We start from the raw sequence: 11,116 nt of genomic DNA, 5'->3' as shown, positions 1-11,116 counted from the left end.
CCTTTGTATTTCTGTGGTGTCAGTTGTCACTTCTCCTTTTTCATTTCTAATTTTATTGATTCGAGTCTTCTCCCTTTTTTTCTTGATGAGTCTGGCTATAAGTTTATCAATTTTGTTTATCTTTTCAAAGAACCAGCTTTTAGTTTCATTGATCTTTGCTCTTGTTTTCTTTGTCTCTATTTCATTTATTTCTGCTCTGATCTTTATGAGTTCTTTCCTTCTACTAACTTTAGGTTTTGTTTGTTCTTTCTCTAGTCGCTTTAGGTGTAAGTTTAGGTTGTTTGAGATTTTTCTTGTTTTCTGAGGTAAGACTGTATCGTTATAAAATTTCCTGATGGAACTGCTTTTGCTGCATCCCGTAGGTTTTGGATTGTTGGGCTTTCATTTTCATTTGTCTCTAGGTTTTTTTTAAATATCTATTTATTTATTTGCACCAGGTCTTAGTTGCGGCAGGCTGGCTCCTTAGTTACGGCTTGCTGGCTCCTTAGTTGTGGCTCACTGGCTTCTTAGTTGCAGCACGTAGGCTCCTTATTTGTGGCATGTGAATTCTTAGTTGCAGCATGCATGTGGGATCTAGTTCCCTGACCAGCGATCAAACCCAGGCCCCCTGCATGGGGAGTGTGGAGTCTTATCCACTGTGCCACCAGGGAAGTCCCTGTCTCTAGGTATTTTTTGATTCCCTCTTTGATTTCTTAAGTAATCCATTGGTTGTTTAGTAGCATATTGTTTAGCCTCCATGTGTTTGTGTTTTTTACTGTTTTTTTTTGTAGTTTATTTCTAATCTTACAGTGTTGTGGTTGGAAAAGATTCTTAATATGATTTCAATTTTCTTAAATATATAGAGGCACACTTTGTGGCCCAGCATGTGGTCAGTCCTGGAGAATATTCCATGTGCATTTGAGAAGAATGTGTATTCTGCTTTTGGATGAAATACTCTATAAATATCAATTAAGTCCATCTGCTTTAATGTGTCATTTCAGGCCTGTGTTTCCTTCTTGATTTTCTATCTGGATGATCTGTCCATTCATGAAAGTGAGGTGTTAAAGTCACCACTATTATTATGTTACTGTTGATTTCTCCCTTTATGGCTGTTAGTATTTGCCTTATATATTGAGGTGCTCCTACGTTGGGTACATAGATATTTACAATTGTTATATCTTCTTCTTGGATTGATCCCTTGATCATTATGTAGTTTCCTTCTTTGTATAACAGTCTTTATTTTAAAGTCTATTTTGTCTGATATGAGTATTGCTATTCCAGCTTTCTTTTGATTTCCATTTGCACAGAATACCTTCTTCCATCCCCTCACTTCCAGTCTGTATGTGTCCCTAGGTCGGAACTGGGTCTCTCTCTTTTTTTTTTTTTGCGGTACACGGGCCTCTCACTGCTGTGGCCTCTCCCGTTGCGGAGCACAGGCTCCAGATGTGCAGGCTCAGCGGCCATGGCTCACGGGCCTAGCTGCTCCGCTGCATGTGGGATCTTCCCGGACTGGGGCACGAACCCGTGTCCCCTGCATCAGCAGGCGGACTCTCAACCACTGCGCCACCAGGGAAGCCCGGAACTGGGTCTCTTGTAGGCAGCATATATACAGGTCTTGTTTTTGTATCCATTCAGTCAGTCTGTGTCTTTTGGTTGGAGCATTTAATACATTTACTTTTAAGGTAATTATTGATATGAATGTTCCTATTGCCATTTTCTTAATTGTTTGGGGTTTGTTTTTGTAGATCTTTTTCTTCTCTTCCTCTTTTGTTGTCTTCTCTTGTGGTTTGATGACCATCTTTAGTGTTGAGGTTGGCTTGCTTTTTCTTTTTTGTGTGTGTATCTATTGTAGTTTTTGGGCTTGCTGTTCCCATGAGGTTTTGATATAGCAGTCTATATGTGTACAAGGTTGTTTTAAGTTGCTGGTCTCTTCCCCACGTAGGGGAGTTCCTTCAGCATTTGTTGCAAAGCTGGTCTGGTGGTGCTAAATTCTCTTAGCTTTTGCTTTTCTGTAAAGCTTTTGATTTCTCTAGCAAATTTGAATGAGAGCCTTGCTGGGTAGAATATTCTTGGTTCTAGGTTCTTCCCTTTCATCACTTTAAATATATCATGCCACTTCCTTCTGGCCTGCAGAGTTTCTGCTGAGAAATCAGCTGATAACCTTATGGGAGTTCCCTTGTATGTTGTTTGTCATTTTTCCTTTGTTGCTTTTAATAATTTTTCTTTGTCTTTAATTTTTTTTTTTTAACATCTTTATTGGGGTATAATTGCTTTACAATGGTGTGTTAGTTTCTGCTTTATAACAAAGTGAATCAGCTATACATATACATATGCTCCCATGTGTCTTCCCTCTTGCGTCTCCCTCCCTCTTGTCTTTAATTCTTGTCAGTTTGATTACTATGTGTCTTGGCACATTCCTCCTTGGGTTTATCCTGCCTGGGGCTCTTTGCACTTCCTGGACTTGAGTGACTGTTTCCTTTCCCATTTTAGGGAAGTTTTCAGCCATTATCTCTTCAAATATTTTCTCAGGTCCTTTCTCTCTCTCTTCTCCTTCTGAGACCCCTATACTTCAAATGTTGGTGTGTTTAATGTTGTCCCAGAGGTCTCTTAGGCTGTCTTCATTTCTTTTCATTCATTTTTCTTTTTTTTTTTTTGCGGTATGCAGGCACTGTTGTGGCCTCTCCCGTCGTGGAGCACAGGCTCTGGATGCGCAGGCTCAGTGACCATGGCTCACAGGCCTAGCCGCTCCGCGGCATGTGGGATCTTCCCGGACTGGGGCACAAACCTGTGTCCCCTGCATCAGCAGGTGGACTCTCAACCACTGCGCCACCAGGGAAGCCCCATTCTTTTTTCTTAATTCTATTCTATGGCAGTGATTTCCACCATTCTGTCTTCCACGTCACTTATCCTTTCTTCTGCCTCAGTTATTCTGCTATTGATTCCTTCTAGTGTAGTTTTCATTTCAGTTATTGTATTATCCATCTCTTTTTGTTTGTTCTTTAGTTCTTCTAGGTCTTTGTTGAATATTTCTTGCAACTTCCCGACACCTGCCTCCATTCTTTCTCTGAGATCCTGGATCATCTTCACTGTCATTATTCTGAATTCTTTTTCTGAAGATGGCCTATCTCCACTTCAATTAGTTGTTTTTCAGGGGTTTTTATCTTGTTCCTTCATCTGGGACACAATCCTTTGCCGTTTCATTTTGTTTGACTCTCTGTGATTGTGGTTTTTGTTCCACAGCCTTCAGGATTTTAATTCTTCTTGCTTCTGCTGTCTATACTGTGGTGGATGATGCTGTCAGCCCATCTTAAGGCTAATGTTTGATATTCAATATAGTGGGTTCCAGTGGTTTAGTGTACAACATTAATAGGTTAATATTCACATTTAAAAGGCCATTCGGAAGTATGCTTTAAATTCTACTTATTGGGGACTTCCCTGGTGGTACAGTGGTTAAGAGTCTGAGCTCCCAATGCAGGGGGCCCAGGTTCAATCCCTGGTCAGGGAACTAGATCCCACATGCATTCTGCAACCAAGAGTTTGCATGCCACGACTAAGGAGTCCATATGCCGCAACTAAGGAGCCCGCCAGCTGCAAGGAGCCTGCAAGCCACAACTAAGGAGCCCGCCTGCTGCAACTAAGACCTGGTGCAAATAAATAAATACTAAAAAAAAAAAAAAAAAATCCTACTTATTTAAGATCCAGTTCAAATATAATCTTATTTATTCAACAGTAATTTCTCTCGTGGTACCATGAGTCATGTATTGTGCTTAGGTGCTAGTGCATGATGAATAAGACTCAGTTGCTGCCCTCTGAAGCCTCACAGACTTAAGACAGACATAAACAAATACAAGTTGACGTCACATAAACACAGTCATGTAGGAATGAACAAAGGTTCTGAACTCAGTGAGGGACAGCTAGCAGGACCTGGCACTGAAGAAAATAGACTTTTGTGATGGCTCTAAAAGAGAAATTGGGGTAAAACAGTCTGAGAATATGAAGAGAACCTCAGGCAGAGAAAAGATCAAAGGCACAGAGATAACTAACAATATTGATTGCTATTTACTATGTTTTTACTGTGCATCTAGCACAAAGCTAGGTGCTTTGCATACGTGACATCAGTTGACTCTTACAAAAACCTTTTAAAATGAGTATTACTGTAATCTCCACTTTGCAGATCAGGAAACTGAGGCTTGGGAAAATTCCAGCCTTGCCCAAGGTTGTATAATGTGTCAGAGCTGGGATTAGAACCAAGATCTATCTGATTCCAAAGCCTAAACTCTTAATCCTTAAATTACTGAAGAAAATTTATGTTCAGAATATGGTAGGGTAAGAACAAAGTAGTAGCTGGAGAGAAGGCAGAGAAGGTTTGTAAAGGCCAGACTGCAGTGTTTTGTGTTCTATATCTGTGAAATAATTCTTTATCCACTTATTGCCCCCAATCCCCTGACACCCAAACCAGAAGGAATCTTATTTTTCCCTCCTAACCCCCGACTACTTAATATATATATATCTCACATGCATTTGTAATTATGTTCTTTCCTTATTTCCCTCTGTTCACCACTAGGCAACAAAATCTCAATCAAAGGGATTATAACAGTGCCCTACTCATTTGGTGAATGTGCTCTACTCACTTAGGGAATGAATGAATGAATGGACCAGAAGGAATGCCTATGGTGGTGGAAGGTTTAGGCACTGGGCTTTGTAATTCCATATCAAAGAAGTTATGGTTGCCTTGGAGTAATTGGACACTCAGATTAATTTTAGGCCATTCCTATATGCCAGTTGGTAAATCATGTAACCCCAGCATTGCCCCTTGTGTTTCAGTGAGCATGACATCATTATGAGACAAGCCAATTGGGCTTCCCATGAAAACTTATAAGAAGATTTTGGCTGAGCCACAAATCTTATGAGCTCTAACCCAGGGACACAGCAGTGCTCCCAGTAGTTCTTGCTGATTTCTGGATGTTGTGGCTCCCGTGCCTGGGATCTATTTGGTGTTCAGCATTTAACTATAAGTCTTGAGCCCTGATTTATAGGCTGGGGTTGGGGAGCAGAGGGAGGGAGGCCAGCTGGAGTGGCTAGAGATGTTAACCAAGAATGTGCAAACCAGGAAGGAAGGCAGGAATCCAGGCTTATTTGAATGTCTTTTTCTATAGACATGCAGCCTGACTGTAGCCTGTGGCCAGTTGTGTCTGCACAAGAAATTGAGTTTTCCTTTTCCCAAGCTTCCCTCTCTCAAATTCCTAGGCCTAGAGCATACCTAAACCTGTTTCATCCCCACTCCTACAGAGTAGTGAATGAACTGCCTCATTTAGAGTCAGGATGTGTGTTCAAGTCCTGACTGCCAACTACTGTGACGGTAGGTAAATCACATAGTCTGTTGGTAAAATGGTGTTATTAACTCCTTCCTGCCACTCAACATAGTTGCTGAGAGAATGAAACGAGATCATAGGGTTGGAAGTGTTTTGTGAGTAATCAAGCTCTGTGTAATTGTTAAGGGAGAAAGAAGATGTGGTTTCTTGAGGGTATTTTAGGCTTGGGGGCACCCAGATTGAGTAAACACTTCCTTCTAAGCTGTCCAATGTGCCACAAGGTGGCAGCAGGAGCCTATCTTTGCTCCTGTCTTTAGCACAGGGAAAAACATATGAAAAGGATCTGATGCTGCTTTGCTCTTTTCTGCAAAGTTGAAGAAGAGTTATTCCTTTACCACTGCCTACATTCCTCCACCAAATCCTTCAAGTCCATGTTAAATAATTTCTCAAAGGACTCACATTCTGTTTTTTTTTTTTTTTGGCAGTGCCGTGCAGCTTACAGGTGACCAGGGATAGAACCTGTGCCTCCTGTAGTGGAAGCGCAGAGTCCTAACCACTGGACCATCGGGGAATTCCCAGGGCTTGCATTCTTTTTTTTTTTTTAAGAGCATGGATTATTATTTTATTGTACACTTTATAAAAAGTCCAAACACACACATACCACCCCCCCCCATTAGGGAGGGGGTCACATCTTTCTTAATGTAGATCTGGCCACCTTCTAAATTAGGCCTTGTTACTTGTTCTTATACCCTTAAGATGCTTCTCTCCCCTACTACAAAAATGGGGCTGCAAAGGGTGTATATAAAGATATGAGATTTTTCTTGCTCTTGTTATAGTACAAACAACTCAAGGTGATTAAAGAACCAGGAGAGTAAGAAAGGGAAAATTACCTAATGAAGAGATAGACTGTCTCTTACCTGTAACAAGTGTCTGACTTATCTGTTATAATCGGCACCTGCCCTAAAGTAACCGGTTTGTAGGGGCACGGGTACATGGAACAGTGAGGCAGCATGTGCCAGGCCACTCCTTACACAGACTCCAGAAGGCATGAGATTCCCGCACCCTTTCTTAATTACAAAAGACAAATTAGAGGAGAACCCAGTACTTAAATTCTACCCACTCTGAGGTATTAAATGCATAAAGATTAGTTGTGTCCAAGTAGCATGCAATAGAAATATTTTTAAACCAACATGGGTAAGTGTTAAGATCTTTAGAAATCAAAATATTTATTCACATAATTTTAAATTAAAGTCAAAGGTAATCTTCTGTGGTAATGATCTGAGTGCAAATGATGCTGGCTTTATTCACATTCATATCCTTTGTTCACTTGTTCTTGAACAAGTCGATGCAGCTCTGCAGGAAGGAGATGTTGTTCCTGGCATGCTTTATTTCCAGTTCAGACGTTTCAATCAGATTCTTCCTAAATGCTGCCACTCTCTTTTGTTTGAAATTGATTAGCTCTTCTTTTGCAGACTCAGAAAGCTGTTCAAATTCTGGCAGTATTCATACTGGCATATTCCAGTATGCCTTAGCCAGCTTGACATCTTTGCTTTTTAACCAGGCCTTATCCAGCGCCTTGTTTGAATTCTCATAGTCAATGAGGGCTTCAGTGCGTCTGTATAAGAGATCCTTAGCAGCCTCTATGTTGAGCATGTAGTATCGGAGGACCTCTGTCAGCTTTAAGTCTTCATCTGAGGAGACTCGACTCTCTACTTTCCTAAGTTTTTCAAATAGCTCAGACACCTTCAGTAGGTACTTTTTGATGACCGTGGGCTCTTCTAAAGCCAGGCTATGCAAGCAGGCTGCAGTGTGGATGTAACCGTCTGCTACATTTTTATTAGCGCTGGTCATTCTGTCAGCCTTTGCAAAGGAACCCTTGATCCTATCATAATAGTTACTGAGGAAATGCTTCTCTTGTTCAAAGAAGTCATCTACCTCCATAACTCCTGAAAAAAGGACTTCATCAGTGCTTTCACCACACTTTTGAAAAAGCCACCAAACATCTCTTTGGTATTTTTCTGCCTAACACTTAGATCTTGATCATATTCCAGGAAAATGTGAAAGTTGCAATCATTACTGAGAACAGGGTGAGAGGAGAGCCACTGAAGAGAGACATCACGGGAAGACACAGTCTTCTTGAAGACCACAAGATACTCAGCTTCCAGCTCTTGTTTCATCTTGGTAAATTCTTTTTTGGTCATAAACCCTTCACCCTCTCCCAGTTTCTGCATCTTCTCTCAAGGGCCACTGAAGTCAGGCTTTGCAGGTGCAGGCGGAATAATAAGCCCAGCGTAGTCTGTAGTTTCAATAAGAGTGTCATGTAGCCACACAAAATCTTCATGTTGCCTTGTAACAGAAAACTCTGGGCTCTGAAACGTGGGCAGCGTGGTCTTGGTGTGTACTGTAAATTTGACTTTATCTCTCTCACTGAGTGCATAAGGTATGTCAGTCTGAAGCAAGGGATCAACATTCAGGTCCACCTATACAGATCTCAGCTAGCTGTGTTCCTCCTCCTGCTGCTGCAGCAACTTGGGAACTGTGGCCATGGCGACGCGGGCCTTGAGCGTGGCTGCCTGGCCTGGCTCCGAGCCACACTGAAGCCGACTGCAGGCTGCCACGGGGACGCGGTGCCCCTGACACTCTCCCAGCGAGGCGCGTCTCAAGAAAGCAGGACTTGCATTCTTTTTTTTTTTGCGGTATGCGAGCCTCTCACTGTTGTGGTCTCTCCCATTGCGGAGCACAGGCTCCGGACGCGCAGGCTCAGCGGCCATGGCTCACGGGCCCAGCCGCTCGGCGGCATGTGGGATCTTCCCGGACCGGGGAATGAACCCGTGTCCCCTGAATTGGCAGGTGGACTCTCAACCACTGCGCCACCAGGGAAGCATAGGACTTGCATTCTTAAATCAGAATCCCAGGGCACTTTCCTTCCCTGTTGAAGTTAAACCAGCCCTGGTGGGTTTCAGTTAATGGTTGCAAATCTGTTTCTGTTAAAGGTTGCAAATCTGGGCTTTGGACTTTCATACAACTGTTCCCCCCTGGGATTGCACCGCTATAGACTCCAAACTCACTTTAATTTTCATCCTTGAATCAGAGCTCTGGTGAACCTGGAAAACCATCTAATCCAGTGCCTCATCTTGTAGAAGAGGAAACTGAGGCGCAGAGAAGGGAAATAGTTTGTCCAAAATGAAGCAATCAGTTTATTCAAGAGTTAAGACTTCAATCCCAGTTTCTTCCTGTGGGTTCAGTCGCTTTATAAATGTGAGTATTTTCCAGGTGTTTTGGGAGGCTTGAAGCAGCTTTTATTTCTCCAAGTGGTGAGAATTTTGAGGACTTTCTGAGGCAGAGAGAAATAGGAGACCTTTCTGTAGCAACCATTTGAAAAACTTTTTGAAGAAGAGTTGTCGTAAGCACCTGTTTAGGAATCCCCAAGTATCTGAAAGGTAAGCCTTAGAAACTCTCAGGTACGCATTCTTAAAGGACTACAACACATAATGCCTCGGGAGAAAGAATCATTTTAAAGGACACATTTCAGTATATGGGCTTTCATGTTGGGCTTGCCTTCCCGATTATATTCTTCTCAGAGGCACATGTTAAAATGAGACTGTCCTCAGTATCCCATGGCTTATGGAAAAAGAAGGCAAGAAAGAGGGAAGCCAGCCTTAAACATTTGTTATCTATATAGGGCATTCTCTGTACACAGAAAATCCACATAAATTTGGCAGAGTGGTAGAACAAAAGAATGTGGATTGAGAGTCTTAACAGATACTGGTTCAAAGCCTGCCCCAGTTACTTACCTTTATAGACAATTTTCTTTACATCTCTGTTTTCTTTTCTTTTCATTTAAAAAAAATATTTGACTATGCTGGGTTTTAGTTGCAGCACTCGAGATCTTTGTTGCCATGTGTGGGATCTTCCTTGTGGCATGTGGGGTCTTTAGTTGCAGCATGCGGGATCTTCATTGTGGCATGTGAGATCTTTTAGTTGTGGCATGGGGGATCTTTAGTTGTGGAATGCAGTATCTTTAGTTGTGGCCTGCAGTATCTTTAATTGCAGCATGCAAACTCTTAGTTGCAGCATATGGGATCTATTTCCCTGACCAGGGACTGAACCCAGGCCCCCTGCATTGGGAGTGCAGAGTCTTAGCCACTGTACCACCAGGGAAGTCCCTAAGTCTCAGTTTTCTTAACTATAAAGTGAATAGAATAATGTCTACCTTATTAGCTATGTAACCTTGGACAAGTTCTTTAACCTCTGTGTATGTCAATTATATTGTCTGTAAAATGAGGATAATAGTAAAATGAAAAGCCCTACTTCATAGGTTTTATAATGTTTAATAAATTATTATCTACAGCCATGTATGGCACATAATCAGCAGTTGGAAATTATTAGCTATCATTGTTATTGTTATTAATACTACCACCATACAGGGTTGTTGTGGTGATTAAATTAAATGAGACAGTGTATGTAAAGTTTTTTAAAGAGAACAGGCACTCAGTAAAATGGTAATTATTTTTATTTATATGTAATTAATAACCACAGGAGTGTAAATAGTATTCACAGTAAATGAACCTGCTTACTTATGTTCTAGGTACAGGAGTATTGTTTTGTCATTTGTTTTATGTTTATTTCCTCTGTAATATTTGAGGATAATGCTTGGCTTTTTGAATTATAGATTCATCTTCTTTTTGGTAATCTAAAAGCAATGATAATGATTAACATTTATTGAGCCCTTACTACATGCCAGACCCTGTTCTTTATGTATATAGTCTCAGAAGGATTCAGTAACTTGTTTATGTCTATATAGATAGCAAGTGATAGAACTGGGATTTGAATTCTGGCAATCTGATTTCAGAGTCTTGCTTTCTTGACTTTTACTATTCTGCCTGCCTTAAAAAATGTTTACCATTGGGGGCTTCCATTTCTTAGCAGTAGAATTATAATATCCTAGAGCCAAAAGGTATTTAAGAATTTATCATGGGTTTATAGTATACCTCAGGCATAATAAAAATGTTCGTAACTTTTGACCTGACAGATCCACTTTTAGGAACCTATCCTAAGGAAATAATCCAAAACACAGGCAAAGTTTTATCACAGTGTCATTTGATCACAATGTCATTTCTTATATAATGTAATGTAATATCATATCATATAGTACTTTAAAGTGATCTAAACATCTAGCCACAGAAATGATCAGTAAAATATTGTGTATCTACTTGATGAATGCAGCTCTTAGTAATTGTAAACAGTGATGCTGTTTGGAACTTTGTAAGAAAACAAATGCTGAATGTGAACACATGAGAAGGTAAATAATAACTATTTTCTTTTTCCTTCTTGTATAACAATTTTTAATTTCCTTGCTCTGGCAAGGTTAATAGGACAAAGGGATTCTCAATTCTGTTATATATTAGGATTTGAGAAATTTGGGTAATTTCTAAAGGTTGATCTTCTCTAGCTGATAGAAATTCTCTAGGTTATCTTTGCTTTACTTAGCAAGTAGATCTGGCCCCATGCTAGACACGCAGGGAGAGTCAAGAGATAAAAAGGCCTGAATCTGCTGGTGAGGTGCTCACAGTTTTGTTAGGGACAGGCTGGTAGCCTGGAAGCAGAGTACTATGTGTAGAAATAGAGAAGGGGTGGGCAGCAGGAATAGATGACTTTGTGTACAGGCACTGAGGGGGCCCAAGGACTGGAGGCACAATGTGAGTCAGGTCTGCTGAGAAAAGGCTTTTTAGGGGAGGTGAACCTTGGACTAGACCTTGAAGGAAATTATGGATCAAAACTAGTTGCTTTTCATGTGGTACACATATACAGTGGAATATTACTCA

At 40.9% G+C, this 11,116-nt stretch overlaps 1 pseudogene; it reads right to left on the bottom strand.

Moving 5' to 3' along the window:
• Window positions 1-6,614: 6,614 nt before the first annotated feature.
• Window positions 6,615-7,849, bottom strand: LOC112404475 (sorting nexin-5 pseudogene; annotated as a pseudogene).
• Window positions 7,850-11,116: the final 3,267 nt, after the last annotated feature.

This window comes from Neophocaena asiaeorientalis, unplaced genomic scaffold (assembly GCF_003031525.2).
Source record: "Neophocaena asiaeorientalis asiaeorientalis breed wild unplaced genomic scaffold, Neophocaena_asiaeorientalis_V1.1 scaffold204, whole genome shotgun sequence".
Taxonomy (NCBI): Eukaryota; Metazoa; Chordata; class Mammalia; order Artiodactyla; family Phocoenidae; genus Neophocaena; species Neophocaena asiaeorientalis.
The sequence above is the reverse complement of the archived record's forward strand: the minus strand, read 5'-3'. Positions and strand labels throughout refer to the sequence as shown.